The sequence below is a fragment of the Prionailurus viverrinus genome, chromosome A3 (genome assembly GCF_022837055.1).
Source record: "Prionailurus viverrinus isolate Anna chromosome A3, UM_Priviv_1.0, whole genome shotgun sequence".
NCBI classification, from domain to species: Eukaryota; Metazoa; Chordata; class Mammalia; order Carnivora; family Felidae; genus Prionailurus; species Prionailurus viverrinus.
The window spans coordinates 107,991,484-108,008,743 of record NC_062563.1 but is presented as its reverse complement, the minus strand read 5'-3'; the positions used below and the strand labels follow the sequence as shown (position 1 = coordinate 108,008,743).

General features: G+C 38.4%; 1 protein-coding gene across 3 annotated transcripts in view; it reads right to left on the bottom strand.

Annotated features, from left to right (window-relative positions):
* Window positions 1-17,260, bottom strand: part of SLC8A1 (solute carrier family 8 member A1) — a 327,815-nt gene that overhangs the window by 277,276 nt on the left and 33,279 nt on the right. The gene's annotated exons all lie outside the window — the stretch shown is intronic.

Here is a 17,260-nt window from a genome sequence, read left to right as displayed (position 1 = left end):
CCAAGTTGAGCCCGACTAACCTCATCAGTGTTATCTTCCAAACACCATTTATTTTCAGGATACTACACTTTAGGCAAACTGTATTCGTACTATTCTTTTGACAGGCTGCAAGGTTTCCCTAGCTTTATGCCTTTGCTCATGCTATTTTCTGCCTGGTAAACTCCTTTGCCCAGTTTGGATTGTTAGAATATTACCCGTATCTTTAAACATCTAAATCTCCATGTTAACTGTTTTTCTTCTATGATATTTTTATCATGATTCTTTGTATTAAAGACATGTATATACATTTCTTCTCCCATACTAAATTTAACTTTGAATTCATTATGCCTAATAAAATTCTTTGCATACTCTAAGAACTTAGCTTCAGATGAAAGGCTAGCAAAAGCAAAAAAAAAAAAACCTTTTTGAGTTTTTAATATATATTTCTTTGTACATTAAATGAAAAATATTCCCTAATGCCAAAGCAAATTCTATTTACAACTAGTGCAAAGTTTTACTAACTGAATTCTATATCCCATATTTATGGAGAACTATCTGTATCTATTTCTATATAATGACATAATATTTTGTGTGTATGGTTATAGAGCTATTTAATTATTAAAATGAGTGAAAATTCTTGGGGGTGCCTGTTTGGTTCAGTCAGTTAAGTGTCCAACTTCGGCTCAGGTCATGATCTCATGGTTCATAAGTTCAAGCCCTGCATTGGGCTCTATGCTGACACCTCAGAGACTGGAGCCTGCTTTGGATTTTGTGTCTCCCTCTTTCTCTGCTCCTCCCCCAGTGGCTCTCTCTCTCTCTCTCTCTCTCTCTCTCTCTCTCTCTCCCAAAAATAAATAAACATTAAAAAAGATAAAATGAGTGAAAATTTTTAATCTTAGTTTAGTTTATGAGTCATGTCTAAATACAGAAGTCAGTGCTCATTGAAAAATCATACATAGTCAGATACTAAAAATACAAGTGCTAATTGTCCCATATCTGGATTTCTAGCTTTAAATGTACAATTAATTCTAGGGTTGCCTGGGTGGCTCAGTTGGTTAAGCGTCCAACTCTTGACTTCAGCTCAGGTCATGATCTCAAGGTTCATGAGTTTAAGCCCCACATCAGGCTCTGAACAGACAGCACGGAACCTGCCTGGTATTCTCTCTCTCTCTCTCTCTCTCAAAATAAATAAACTTTTAAGTGTACAATTCTAAGTTTTTATTGATTAAAACATATGTGCTAACCAGAACCTCAAATTTTACATTGACTTTTGTCATGACCCAAGTTAGTATTCATTTTTCCCTTAGTTATGGCCACCATGTTTCCAGTGTTGAAGAAAAACCGTCTTGAGGCAACTTGGTGGCTCGGTCTGTAAAGTGTCTGACTTTGTCTCAGGTCATGATCTCACAGTTCATGAGTTCACGCCCCGTGTCAGGCTCTGTGCTGACAGCTCAGAGTCTGGAGCCTGTTTTGGATTCTGTGTCTCCCTCTTCCTGCCCCTCCCTGGCGCATGCTCTCTCTCGCTCTCTCTCGCGCTCTCTCTCTCTCTCTCTCTCTCTCTCTCAAAAAGAAACAAACATAAGAGAAATTTTTAGAAAAACTATCTTCACCACATCATACTGCAGTGCTTCCCTCCTACCTTTCCCATCACAGGAAAGTGAAAAGAAAGCTTACAGGTGTTGTTCTGGAATCATCCTTCAGCTACCCACCTTGACTATACCTCCTTGCTCAGTAAGTGCCCCTCTCGGATTAAAGCCTTTGCTATTAGCTACTGACACAACTGCACCATTTGATTTTTATTTGTGACTTATAGCTCCACATCACTGTTGACAAAATTAAAGCCATGAATTCCTCCCCCGATAAGGCATTTGTGCCTTTGATAAACAGCACTCAAATGTATAACATATAGGTTCTGTGCACAATACACATCAATAGCACCACATGAAACCATTTTGGAACTTAAATTTAGATTCAAATCGGTATTTAAAGTTAATCCTCACTGAATAGGAAACATTAAAAATGAGGCAAGTTTGAAAAATACCAAGCAATTTGGCATTATGCAGTGTTGCATGCCAATTCCCTTTTTCGAAAGCAAACATTTTTCCAAAGCAAAAAATTCTCCCATTAAACTCAAGCATTAAGAAGAAAGTAGAGTCTTAATTACTCAAGGAGGAAATTCATTTGCTCCATGGTTAGCTGTGTAAACAGCCCGGGGAGCTTTCTCAGTGGCTGGCCTTCTAAAGAGCCCCAGTCAGACTCCATTCCTTCATTCCCCCCAAACCACAGGGGCCAACACCTTTGTCCAATAGCAGCAGTTTCCATATTGAGGAAGACATTATTGTGTACCTGACAGCAGGGAGTGCTCACTCAGGTCTTTGCCCTCACTTTCCCTGTTTCCTATTTTGTCCTCACTGTCCCAACTTCCCTGGAGGAAATTCAGTAGAACCTTTAATTGGTCTGAAGCAGTCAAGTCACTGACCATCTGACTCCTAGGTGTTTCAGGCCATCTCTCAGTAATCTGGACAACCCTTTGGTTATAACTTCCTCTCTTCGTTATTCCTGTGCTTATACACAGTTAGCTTGAAATTCAACATTAGCTTCAAACTAGTAAGAGAACATTTATTGTATGAGATTGAAGAAGTACAGAACCTATTCATAGAAAGCACTCTGGCATCCAAAACAAATGTGTAACTAATAATGAATAATAATAGCATTGTCTCTGAAAGCAAGAACACGAATATATAGCTATGAAGTAAAAATAAACTCCTGACAGGGCCATATGTGCCCTCAAGGAAATAAGTAGAAAGCTTTTCTTGCTTTTGAATATTGTGTCACTATTTCACTTGATTATTTTAAAATGTAACTTTTCATAAATTTAACATAATATTTATTTGCAGATCCACTGGAATCTGACACAGCACGTTAACCTGAGACTGCCAAGATAAAGTAGACCCATGAATTTTAATATATTTCTCTACAGCCTTCTCACTTGCCAGTCATTAGTGGGAGAAATGCTTCCCTCTGAGCATATCTGACAACAAATCTTTTTTCTTTTTTTTTTTTTGTTTTTGTCCTTCTGTGTGTATGCCTATGATCACCAAACCTAGCCCTAGTTTTAGTCATTAGCAAACGCCACGATCACGTCTACAGTCCATCTGTAATACATGGATTTATCTGATGCCTTCAGGAATATATTTTCTGAAAAAAATTCATAAATTGAAAAGGCCGTATTAAAACATCTCATTTTATGCAACAGCTATCAAATTGGCAAAATTCAATAGCCGAAAGAGTTCATGCATTTTGGGGAAACGAATCCAAGAAATAGTTAACCCAATTAATGAATCATCATTTCTTCACTGGTCATCAATACCCGAGACTCACTAAAAATTAGAATATGGGCACTAGGCCCACTGGTCTGACTTACAGTGACATTTCCTGCATTTTCATGATTGGAAAGGAGAACTGAAGCATTTTAGCAGTTTCAGGCTGACACGGAGTACTTTGCTTCCTGGGTTGAAATGCATAATTAACCAGAAAAGTAGTTGCTGAACAGCTAAACAGACTGTGTAAAAATGACCCCATTACTGTTCAAATGAATGCTGAAAAGTAGGGTGCCATGGTGAGTTTTGTTTTGGAGAGAAGCTAAATTCAAGCAATTGACAAAGACTGATTTTTCCTTTTTTCAGAAGCTGATGAAGGCTTATGGGTAAAAGCAATTACCTCTGTTTGTGGATTTATAATCCCATGAAAATTCTGTAATTTACGGAACCACTGAGCAAGACCAAGCTATCTCCCCTCCCAGCCCCATGGGACGTAGCTCATTTCAGCAGAGAAATAGAGTCAGTGTTGTAAAGGAGGTAGTACTCATAGGTAGAAGGCAAACAATGTTAGGAAAACATGCTGCCCAATTTCCATAAGCAACACCCAAATTATTGGACAGAATAGCCAATCCGTTTCAGAGCACAAGTGAATCCCATTTTTGTTGCTAAGTGAAGACGTCAGGGCAGAATTAGTGGCTTACATTACGATGGGCTGTGTACCTATATTTGATAAAGCAATTACTACAAGAAAAGATAAATATGGGAAATATTGTGGATCAAAGCCAAGGGGTATCTTAAATATAGACTGCTGAAGAAAAGCACATGGATGTTCCCATATCTTGTCAATGGTAGCTTTTAGGAGGTTATCTTTAAAAGAAAATGGATGAGTCATGATATAACAGCTGGCCCCTTTTTCAGCACATTCTACAAATTAGAATTCTTGGGAGACCTCGTGCCCCAATTCATCTTCCAATTTCCAACAGACAAGGTACTTCACCTTTTTGCACCGCATTGGCATTTGCATTGCGGTGCCTGGATTATGGTTAATGGCTGGTCTGGGCATGTTTCCTTTTTAGGAATGGGAAGGATGAGATCATTCTTCAACTGTCTTAATCTTTAACTATTTTAACAAAATACAGTGTTCATGCTTGAGCCATCAGGTGTTTTATTTTTTCCCTGTCCGCTCTGCTTTTTTTTTCTACTCTAGTCAATCCATGCAGCACTCTAGCTGCACATTCTTCTGATTATATTAATAAGCTGTGGCATGAAATCTAACTTAAAGTTTCATAAATTTGCCTTGTTCCTTGAAAATAATTAGCATGAGTTTGAAACATCTGTTGGCTGAATTCTCAAAGACTATCACAATCCTGGCAAAATCATTTACACAATATGTCTTACGTCATTATATGCTACATCTATAGCATCTTTTTTCCATTGGTTGGAGCTTCTAAATGTTTTCCACTCATGAGAAAATGCAATTAATAGTGGATTCATGTGTCATCAGTCATCTCGATAATATATGCATGTATAGAAACAGAGAAGCTCCAGTTTTTAAATAACGCATTTCCTCAAAAATTCATACAAATAAGCCAAAGATTATGCTAAGTAGGTCTCGAGAAACATTTAGAGCATGCTCCCTGTGATATGCAATTTTAAAATAATAGAAGATATCATTGCTCTTGGAGCTTTGGGCATTCCTGGACCTGCTAATTCTTTGTGAACGCATGGTTACTTTGGCAAGATGCCAGAGTGTTGCCCAAGCGATGTTAATGTAACATTAGGTATATAAATGCCAAACAGGACATTTCAAAACTTCTGAATGGATTATGGATCTATCAGTGTCTACAGCTTTTTACTACCAGACAGGTAAGAGTAGAACGGGTGTTAACACCTGCCCCGTGGTAAGGGCTGAGTGTCGAGCGTATGGCAGGAAGTTACAGGAGTGGAGTGTCTTCCCAGACCAACTGATGACATCAGTGTGGTGGAGCTGTGGGATCGCCAAGGGCCCCTGCCCCCCAACACCATGGCATGTTTGGTACTGAGGGCCTGGCCATGAAGACAGAGCTGGTGTGGTCGGACATTTCCAACAAGCCTGCCATCTAACCATTGTCAGTTCATCTTCTTGTTAGTTCCAGGCAAAACCCTTTTGTGAGTCACTTCTCCGAAGCTCAAAGACATCCACAGAAGAACCTAATGTCCCACAGTTCCCCCTTAGGATTTAAACTCAGGAAAGTTAGCATCTGATGCATATTCCCCGTATCTAAGTCATGTGCTGACTGCATGCACATAAAACAGGAACAAGTCAGTCTCTCTCTATGTTGTGTTCTCCCCCTTTTTCCCCACGATTTTCTTCCTTCATCATGCAAATGCAAAAAGTGGCCAGGAGGGTTAGGCTAAGTGGGTTCTAGGTAGTTCCTACTGTGCGATCTTAGTAAGTCACTTACTAAGGCTTCTCTTAAATGGTTTCCTTATCTGTGAAAGGAGATGTTTAAAACTCAATGCTATCTTTGGTCCCTTCACTTCTAAACGTCAATGGTTTCTCCTTTCTTGGTACTATGCCGTCTCCCTGGCTGTTGCCTGTGTCCATTTCTTCATTTCTATTTTAGGAAGTAGTAATCCCTCACGCCCATGGAGCCTCTCCCACCCCACCCCCCACCCCCCACCCTGGAAAAACACCACCAGTCTGTAATGGCAGGTCCTCTAGCTCTGGGCACATTGTGTTTACACTGCTCTGCCTTCGTAAACTGTCAGTTTCTTCAACAAACACATTCTCCACGTTCCCAACTTTGGGAAACTTGGTATGCACTCAGTAAGTATCTTGTGAATAACTGACTTGCTAACCTTCTCCCGGAGGGTCCCTTCAAGCAAAGGAAAGGGTCAAGAGGAGTCACCCTTTGCTTTTCTGGACAATTCTCTTCACAAAGAGCCAGTCTTGCCTCCTGTCTCTTCTGTCTGAGGTGACTTTTTGAAAGCTGTGGGTCTTCCCTGGTGATTGGGATTATTGATCACCTCGCATTTACTCACAAGTGTAGGCAAATAACTGTATTGGTACCAAGGAATATATCCCATAAGTAATAAAGTCACAATTATGTTATCTCTATAACAATTTGATAATCTCCTATCATACTAGACTATGAGTTTGGCTATAGGAAGGGCCATATTTTCTTCATCCCTGACATAGTCTGGGGCATCAGATATTAGGTTTCATACATTTTCACTGAAAGTTTGTTTGGGGTTGAACCAGATCCCATTCAGTCTGAATTCATGCCCTCAAAAGCATTTTATATTGCTCCCTGTAAGATGCGCAGGCACTCTGGCTTTAATTTATCAACGTTTTCTTTGATCTATTTTCTGGGAGGCAGGATTATCAACAATTTTTTAAATTAAGATATGATTGACATACAACACTGCATTCGTTGTAGGAGTACAAAATAACAATTCACCATATGGATAGATGGTGAAACGGTTACCACAGTAAGTTTGGTTAGCACCCGTCACCACACAGAGTTACATTTTTTTTTTTTTCTTGTCCTGAGGACTTTTAAGATTATACTCCTGGCAACTTTCAAATATGCAGTAGAGGATCATTAACTACAGTCACCAGGCTGTATGTTATATTGTTTTATTTTCCACATTTCCCTTTGGAAACCACGTGGGGTTTTGGTACTTTACACATTCCCCTTTACACAATAAAACATAATTCAACTGCCTGCATCTGGGCGAAGGGAGACAGCAATTAGGACAGCTTTGGGAAATAAGAGAGTGACAAGTAGGTGGCCTAACTGGGGAAACTGAATTTACAACGACAGAACTGCTAATTAACAAACCATTGCACACTGAAGCATGCCTTCATGCTCACAAAAGTGGTAAAGCAGCACCAAAGGCCCATATTTTGGAGAGGCTCTAGTGAGATACTTAAAATTCATGAGCTTGATCAAGGTTTAGCAATATAAATGACTTGTCTCTTGGGCTTGACCAATTCTGCTACGCTGAAAGATACAGCATTGGAGCACATTTTATTTTAACTGCAGTATTGAATTAAAAGACATAAATATAGGGAATAATTTATAGCCTCAAGATGCCTTAAAAATGAATTCTCCTTGGTAACTTAACTGCAAATGCACAGGAATGAAAAATGTTATAATTATACAACATGCTGAAGTCAGAGTAAATTTTTACCTTTAAACATTACTTTGGATATGATCGCAAAACACCCATTCAAAAAAGGTCTATAACATTCTTCTCAGTGTTGAGACCCTGAAAAAAGAATGCAAGATGCTTTCCTCAGAGAGAGCCAATCTCCCTGAAGCAGGCACACTGGTTCATTTGAAATTGCCTATTAGTTGAATAAAATAACACCTCTAAGTAGCCAGTAGTATTTTTTTACAAGGCTCTATTCTGAACTTTTTTTTTTCCTATTGGGAAAACAAATCTGCAGATTCAGGCTTAGAAATACACTGGGAGTCGGTAGAAAAAGCAAGGTTTCTGCCTTGCTTCCTAGCCAAAAGATAATGGACCCTTAGGCAGTCTGTCAAGAACTCTTGCTTCAGAATTGTCCAAAGCAAGCAGCTGGCCAGAAATAAAATTTGAACCCCCCAAAGATTTTTTTAATTCACAAACCTCCAGAAACATGCCCACAAAATACCACCATCAGAGCTTCAGTGTTTCGAGTGTGGGTATGTAGTCAACAATCTGGAATACTCTAATTCTCACGGCATAACCTCCATCTGTCATCTAGCTTGCTGAGGAGAAAACAAGTTGGAGGTGAGAGCAACTCATACAGCTGGAGAATGGAAAGGAATAACAAAAAGTAAGATCCTCAGGGTGTTAGAAGTAATTACAACAGAGATCATCTCGCTCAGAGTACAGTGGAAATTACGCCTCCTGGTGCCATATTGTCCAACGGTTGCCCCCGTCAATCGACAGGGTAGAGGTGGTGACAAGAATGTACTCATCCATGTACGGGCCCCTTGTTCCTGTTTTGCCTTCAGTCTCAAAACTGCCTCTCAATGAACCGATGAGGCCGCAAATTTGCTAGCAGTGCTATTCCATATCTCCCATACCTTCACAACCAAAAATGTGCTGTGAGCTGTGCAACAGGGGCCACCATGGGCGAAGAGTGTGAAGAGTAAAAAGGGGGCGAAAGAGAAAAAAGAAAGAGGAAAAAACGAAGAGGTAACCTGTGGAAGCAGGCAACTAGAGGAAATAAAAACTTTCTGGTTTAACTTCTCAGTGAGTCATGGGGGCAAGGGAAAGAACGCATGCCTCTTTTCACTAACGCTTTTGGCAGTAAATCTTAGAGATGGTGTTTGTTAGATTATTACAGTACCCCTCTGAGAGCAATAACATGATGCAATTAAAAAAAATCAGGACATCCGAACACTAAATTATCCCAATTTACAGAAAGCACAGCAAAATCTTTCACTTGTCACTGGCTGAATCAGAATGAAATCCACATCCCGTACAAGAGATCACACTGAAAGTAGTTTTATTTGGTTTTCATTAAAAGCTTTCTAGATTGTGGCTAGTAAAAGAGGCCTGTATATTCTACCAACAGTTTAGTGTTTATGAGCATTACAGGAAAGAATAAAACTTTGCAGATACCTATTTGCAGAAATGGCAGTGGAAAGTAGGGTTGTGAGATTTTTCTACTGTATAAATATAATCATCATCATCTCATCATTCTCAGGCCATTTTAACTCATCTTCCCACTTTTTGAATTCACCTACAAATTACCTCCAATATTTGCTAATAATAAGATTACCAAATACCATTTTCTCATTTAAAAAGCATTTTCACATACCTTATCTCATGACATTCATCCCAGCACTTTGGTTAAGAATTAATTTCATGATTTTTCAGAAAAGAGATGGCATCTTAAGAACACATAACTAAATTAACCATGCCCCTAAAGCCAGTGAATTTGGTTCAAAATGAGATTTTTTTCAACACCAAAATATGCCCATTCTATAATACTGAAATACAGCTGCAAGCTTGATACATAATTTTGAGAAATAGTAATTTTCTTAGATTGGATTGATTTGGGGACCATCAAGTTTTTGGCACTGACTTTTGAATAAAATGAATGATCGGGCAAGACAGTGCCATATGAAATTTTTAAAAAAGAAATTACCTATGGTTCTGAAGATAATTTCAAGAGAGGAATTTAAGATTTTTCAACAATAATGGTATATTGGAATCCAGGCGCACTTTAAGGGTAACAAATTTAAAGTATGATAATGGCTGCTACAATATTTTGCACACAGTAGGCATTCAATAAATACTCACAGAAAAATTTTAAAGGAAACATTCCCTATACAAGTACTGATAGGATTTCCTAATAATCAGTTTCATCAGAAAATTATGCATAGATATTAGAAATGCAAATTGGTAGAGATGCTCTTAAAATAACTTTGTGAAAGCTATGAAGAGCCTTAACATGTCTACATATTTTGGTCTATGTATTCCAATTTAAGGATTTAACCTAAAGAATTAACTTAAGATGTCGGCCAAGATTTTTTCTTTTAAATGTTCACTATGACATTCATTATTTATGTGTACACATTTGTAAAAAGAAAAGAAAAAACAATAGCAAAACAAAAACCATTAATAGGGGATTCATTAAGTAAAACTGTATGCATATAATAGAATATCATTCAGCTGTGAACATATTATTTTAAAGAATTTTATTTGTGTAAGGAACACTTGAAACACAGACCTTCAAAAACCAAGAGCACAACAAAGACTCCATATACCGCAGAGTAAAAAGTAATCATCTCTGATTTGTGTGACTGTTTACAATTTTCTCCTTATCTTTTGAAAATACTTTATTTTGGGTACATTATTTTTATAAAGACACCTAAGTCAGTAACTAAACATGGGTGGAGTTTTTAGCATGTGTCAGGCAGGGTTCTAATCTTTTTACATATATTATCTCATTTAATTCTTATAAAAATTATTGATACACAGCTAGTTATCCTATTTAAGAAGTGAGGAAACTGGGGCAGAGAGATGCTGAGCAACTAACCCCACATCACCTTCCAAGTAAATATCTGAGCTGGGTTTCGAACCAAATCATCTGATTCCAGACCTCCTACTCTTTCCTGCCATAGTATATTCTCCTTATCACACGGGCTGCTTAGTGATGTGCCTGAATACATTAAGGTCATGGAGCAAGCCATCTCTGACAACTGTGATCCTTGTCTACGAAGTTTTATAACCCTATTGGTAAGCTGGCTTATGATTCTGATGGCGTGTTCAGTGTGCTTTACTCTCTCTATAACCAATTTTCATGAATGTGTTACTTCTTCATCCTGAGAACACAAAGGTTATTTAACAGAGAGGGACATTACATCCATTTGCATCCACTTTGTGATCATCCATGTATAGGATATCAAGCACTGAACTAAAGTTGAGAATAATTAGCTGGTTAGAGCTCTCTCTACCACAAATTTAACACTACCTTGGAGGGGGTATCTGCTTTTAATTAAAGCTATTTCTTGACCATGAGAAAAGAGCACTACTTTAAGAGCAGGGAGATTCAGATTGTTTCTCACTAAAATTGCTCCTTAGCCATTAGGGCCTGCGACAATCAAAGACAGCACAGTAATTTCATTGGTTTCGGAAGTTCCTGTTAAATTCACTGGCAAACATGTCCGCAAAACCACAGCCGCTAAAATTTTAGAGGTGTGAGTCAGTCACAATAATAAAAATAGAGAGTATTATAATGATTGTATCAGGTAGGAAGACACAAATATAGTTTTACTATGGATGAAAGCTATCAATAGACAGTTTTGTTACTGATTCTGTTTAAATGCCCTCTGAAAACTTAGAGTCTAATATAGAGTGGGTTTTTTTCTGGTTATTATTGTTGCGTTTTACAATTACCTATTTATAATCAGATCCCTTTTTTCCTTTTTTTAAATTTTTTTAATGTTTTTTAATTTATTTTTTGAAGGAGAGAGAGAGACAGAGCATGAGCAGGGGAGAGCAGAGAGAGAGGGAGACATAGAATTCGAAGCAGGCTCCAGGCTCTATGCTGTCAGCACAGAGCCCGACGTGGGGCTCGAACTCACGAACCGCAAGATCATGACCTGAGCCGAAGTCAGCCGCTCAACTGACTGAGCCACCCAGGCGCCCTGGGATCCCTTTTTTTCTTAATAAACAAAAAGTCGGGAAGACTTGTCACTAGCATGTTACTAGCACGGATTTACTTTATACCTTAAATTTGTTCCTTCTCTCCAGATACCATGTGAGTCTCCTATCAAGTACAAGTGAGAACACCCTTGTCCTATAGCCTGTCTGAAGCTTTATTACATATATCGTTGCAAAGCATAATATAAATCAGCATCTTTTTGGCAACAACTCAAAGGCATATATAGGTATAATGTGTGTCAGTAAGTTTTATTCCAATTTTCTTTGCTTATAAAGCAGATGTTTATTTCTACTAATTCCAGAATAAACAGGTAGGAGTATAATAGATGTAAATAGAAGAAGGTCCATTATGTTCTCATAAACTATGAGTTGACCCACTGCAAGTATATGATGGGTATATCTCTACATGTTGCATGTAATAATACATACTGGTTTACCACCTAACAGCTCCTATGAAATTTGGTTCCTGAGTACTGTATTTTATACAAGTAAATAAGAAACTTAATGGCAATCATACAAGAGAAATAACCTAATGTCTAAAGGCACCTTAATTCTATGAACAATTTACAAACAGAAAATTACTACCTTGATTTCTACAAGGTAAAAATATTGTTCCTATCCTTCAAGTATTTTATAAAATGAAACACAAATCAAAGTGGATACAGAACTACTAATGATTGAAACTGCAGTCTTTTCCTTTTATTTTAGGTATTGATTTTATTGGAAAACAATATCCTATATTGAGACCAAAAACTCTGGGAACTGCTGAGGTTCTAGCCACTGAGACAACAATTGCGTAGGGACGCAAATATCTGTACACATTAGCTTCCATTTATATGGTCCCACGGGAGATGTAGCAATAGATTAAGCAATATCTTAATGACACAGCGTAGCTGATATATGCCAAGCACACGGGGAGCATCACATGGTGTTACCTGTACATTCTGCTGAGTAACTTCAAACTAACAGTCAATCCAAACTCAAACATCCAAAAAGAAAAAAGAAAAAAAAATATTCTTTACTTTAGAATATTTCCAGGTCTAATGACTCTGATTCTTGCCTAATTGATTTCCTTGTGCTAAATTCTGTATTGTCCTCCCCTTCACTGATCTGTAATTACCTATCACTTCATTAATTAAAATATTTAATTCTTCAAGTATTTTTCTGTTCCATCCGCAGTCTTATGTTTAAGTGAGGACTTGTTTTCGTCTCTTGGAGGTTCATTCATTGTTCATGTACTTTTGCAATACCTTTTCCCTCTTTTTTTTTAAATTGATAAGTAAGCTTCACTTGAGATACTTTTAAGATAAGTCAGTATATATGGGAATGAATTGCCTTATGACTAGAAATCAATATATTATTCCTTCCACTCCTACAGCCATCTTGAAAATGCCATTGGTTAAATAAAAACGATACTGATGTATGTTTATAATAGAACAACAGGCATCCATTTGAGAAAAAATTCTTTGTAGGTGGCATGACTGGAGGGAGGGCGGGGAAGACACAGACAGATCTGTGTCATCTGCATACCAAAGAACTTGGCCTATCTGACTGGGATAGTTGTTGCAGAAGAGAATGGGAGAGTATTTAAGGACAGAGCCCTGAGGAGTGTCCACGGACATCAGCACAAAGAAGGCTGGTGGGGATAGCCTGAGGCATGGTACATTGGAAGCAAACCAAGCATTCCTCTATGCTTGAACAACCAAGACTAAGAGAAAGATAAGGTGAGACAAGGTCGTGGGGTCTCAGGAGAGTATAACGCTGCCAAAGAATTGCTGGAAGGGACTTCGGGGATTTTTTTCTCTTTAATAAAGACATAACTGGCAACTTTTTGAGTGCCGCAGAGTCAACACTATCCTTAAAATCTCACAGATCTATTTCAGCTGCAACTCTACAAGTTCCCTTAAGTCAGAGAAGAAAAATCAATTATTTAATCCATGTGAAAAAAATTAAAAAAAAAAAACTGCCAATATGGTTTGACTACCAAACCACTGGAGTTGTGGTTTGTGCATAATGGATTCCCTCTTCCATTGCCTCTAATCTAATTAATTCCTCATATCCGTCTCCATTCCAGCAGACGTGTTTACTAGCCAAGTTGCATTAAGATGATTTTGAATAACTTCATTGAAAAAAAATGGATAGGAGGTGGGTAAGTGAAGCAAACAGACAGAAACATCAAATACAAAGTTTTTCATTTCTGTGGGCTGTTTCTTTCTTATTACAAAGGTCTTCAATAGAAAAGCAATCTCTACTTTTCTGAGACACCATGCATATAGAGCATGGCTAAAATAAGGTGGGCTATACCACATTTCCTAACTATTACACCTGCATAATTATTCATAGTGCCCCCTTTTACTCAAAAAAGTGCTCTGATTTGGGCAATAAAATTATATGGTTCCCATAGATATGTTGTGACAGGAATGCCAATTTACATAAGACATTGAAACAAACTTGACATGATCCCTTTAACAGATCAATACAGTGGACGTATATAATTTTACAAGTTCGGAACTGATCAAGGTTTCCTAAGAAAGGATTTAAGTTTCTCTTGTTTTTTATATTATTTGTTGTCTTTCAACATGCTTCTTTTTAATAAAAATCTATGTTAAGAAAACTAAGACAAAGGGGCTCCCAGGTGGCTCAGTAGGTTGAGCGTCTGACTCTTGATTTCAGCTCAGGTTTTGATCTCATGGTTCATGAGATTGAGCCTCATGAAGGACTGTCTCACTCCCTCTCTCTGCCCCTCCCACTCCTCCCTGTCTCTCACAAGTAAATAAATAAACTCAAAAAAAGAAAACTAAGTCATGGAGTGACTTAAAAATGAAAAGAAATACAAATCAAGTCTCCTCATGCTTGACTATAAATCTTATTCAGTGTTATGTGAATTTTTTTCAGTGTTTTCTCTCACGAGAACAGCAACCATTTTTGAGATAGAGGAAAACTTAGATCATTTACTTCAACTCCTTGATTCTACTTTCAAGAAAACCAAAGCTCAGGGAAATGCAATGACTTGCCCAATGTCACAGGTCTGGTTAGTGCAGAGCTAGGTCTGAAGACCTGGTCCAAGCACTGCTTAGTCTGCATTTCATTCTGTCTCCTGCATTAGACTCCTCATTTATTTTTTTTTTTAATTTTTTTTTCAACGTTTATTTATTTTTGGGACAGAGAGAGACAGAGCATGAACGGGAGAGGGGCAGAGAGAGAGGGAGACACAGAATCGGAAACAGGCTCCAGGCTCTGAGCCATCAGCCCAGAGCCTGACGCGGGGCTCGAACTCCGGGACCGCGAGATCGTGACCTGGCTGAAGTCGGACGCTTAACCGACTGTGCCACCCAGGCGCCCCACTCCTCATTTATTTTATTACCGATGATGCTCCTGGCAGGGAGACAGTCCTCAATATCTAGCTTTGCCCTAAGCCTTACATTTTCCAATAGGGAAAGGTAGAAAAAGCGAAGAATCCCACACAAAAATTTCCACTTACCAACTTTTCCGACAGGGGCAAGCAAGGTAGTGTCTGTAAATCAGCATTGTAAAGTCTCTTAGACTGCTGATATTTGACTGTTCTTTTGTTAAAATTTTTAGGTTGCTTTATTTTTGACAGAGAGAGAAAAAGAGAGAGAGCACAGACAGGGAAGGGGCAGAGACACAGGGAGACACAGAGTCCGAAGCAGGCTCCAGACTGAGCTGTCAGCACAGAGCCTGCCACGGGGCTTGAACTCACAAACTGTGAGATCATGACCTGAGCCAAAGTCAGTAGCTTAACCCACTGAGCCACCCAGGTGCCCCTGACTGCTTCTCAAAATAAAGCAAGCTCTGTGTCTTGTCCCTGATTTCAATGCAACAGACTTTAATGTTTTTTAAGTTTTATTTTGTTTTTGAAAGATAGAATGAGCAGGGAAGGGACAGAAAGAGAGGGAGAGAGAATCCCAAGCAAGCTCTATGCTGTCAGCACAGAACCCCCCCCCCCACCAACACGGAGCTGGATCTCATCAACAGTGACATCATGACCAGAACTGAAATCAAGAGTCAGGCCCTTAACTGACTGAGCCACCCAGGTAGCCCAATGCAACAGACTTTAATACAAAAGAACAGTAGGGACTTTGGGAAAACTGGCCCACGAAACATCACTGGGAATTCTGAGTTTAAGAAAAACATAGTCAAGATTTATTTCTTAACATTCAGTGTAATAAAAAGTTTAATTTGTTCTAAAGCAAGTGTTAGGATTAGTTTAGCCAAAGAATTTAAAGGTAAAATTTTAAAAATACAAATGTGTTTAAAGCAATATACTTGTTAAAACAAAACTACTGTAGTAAAAAAACCATTTTAAGTGCTTTTATTTCCTTTATGTACTGTGTTAGATACTGAGTTGAATCAGAATGTGCATTTGAATCAGGGGAATGTATTTATTTACTGAATTTATATTATCAATAAATTCAAGGAAAAGCAATTGCACTGATTGGATTTTAACACACTGAAATTTCTTGCATGAAGGTTTAATACATATTTGATGACCCCATCTGTCCTACACCTAAACAAATGTAGATGAAACATATTTATTGAGAAATTATTTTCCATCAAGGAATCAGTCAACATGATGTGACTAACCAAAAGGGTCATAATTGTAAAAAAAAAAAAATTATTGTATTTCCAGACAGCTCAAATGATATTTCCATATATTTTCACAATTACCAAGAGAATTTAGTTCTTTATAACAAACATGTCCTCAGATCATTTTAAAAAGAAGAAAAAGAGGGGCGCCTGGGTGCCTCAGTCGGTTAAGCGTCCGACTTCAGCTCAGGTCACGATCTCGCGCTCCGTGAGTTCGAGCCCCGCGTCAGGCTCTGGGCTGATGGCTCAGAGCCTGGAGCCTGCTTCCGATTCTGTGTCTCCCTCTCTCTCTGCCCCTCCCCCGTTCGTGCTCTGTCTCTCTCTGTCTCAAAAATAAACAAATGTTAAAAAAAAAAAAAACAAAAAAAAAGAAGAAAAAGAAAGGAAAGAAGACAGGAATTAAAGTAGTACAATTACAGACCAGAGTTACTGAACTCCCCTGACATTGTATATACCTCTCTATCATCAGAATTATATCACTTTGTAAAATCGTATTTCTTTTTTTTCCCCACTAAATCTTAAGCTTGAATAAAAGGGACTCTCTTGATATTCTTCATATCTCTAGGTTAAGCACAAACAAGCCACAATTAAGAAGTTAATATATTTGTGGGGTGCCTGGGTGGCTCACTTGGTGAAGCATCTGACTGTTGATTTCAGCTCAGGTCATGATCTCACCGTTTCGTGAGTTCGAGTCCGGCATCGGGATCTACACAGACAGTGTGGAGCCTGCTTGGGATTCTCTCTCTCCGTCTCTCTCTGCCCCTCCCCAGCTCGTGTTCTGTCCCTCTCAAAATAAGTTTTACAAATTCAAAAAAGAAGTTAATATATTTGTGCTGAATTAACTGATTGATTAATACATGGATGGATGGAGAATCATGGTTGGTGAGGAATCAAGATACGTTTAGACAGTAAGGATAACAGTAGAATGTTAGGTGAGATGAGGATCCATGGGCAAGCTGCTAATGGAACTGGCTTCTTTCAAGGCAGCATCGACATTGAGGGAAAAGGAACCACTCAATTCCGCACCTGTTTGTTGTGGGTTAGGAGTAAGAATGTGATCCAGGCAGCGTCACAGGAGGAATTTCATTTCCTAGCAGCTGTAACAGAAGTGAACATCCCACTACTTCAATACAGCATATGATTATTCTTACTATTTCAATCGTAACTCTCCCCCAACTCTAACCCTGAATAATTTGATG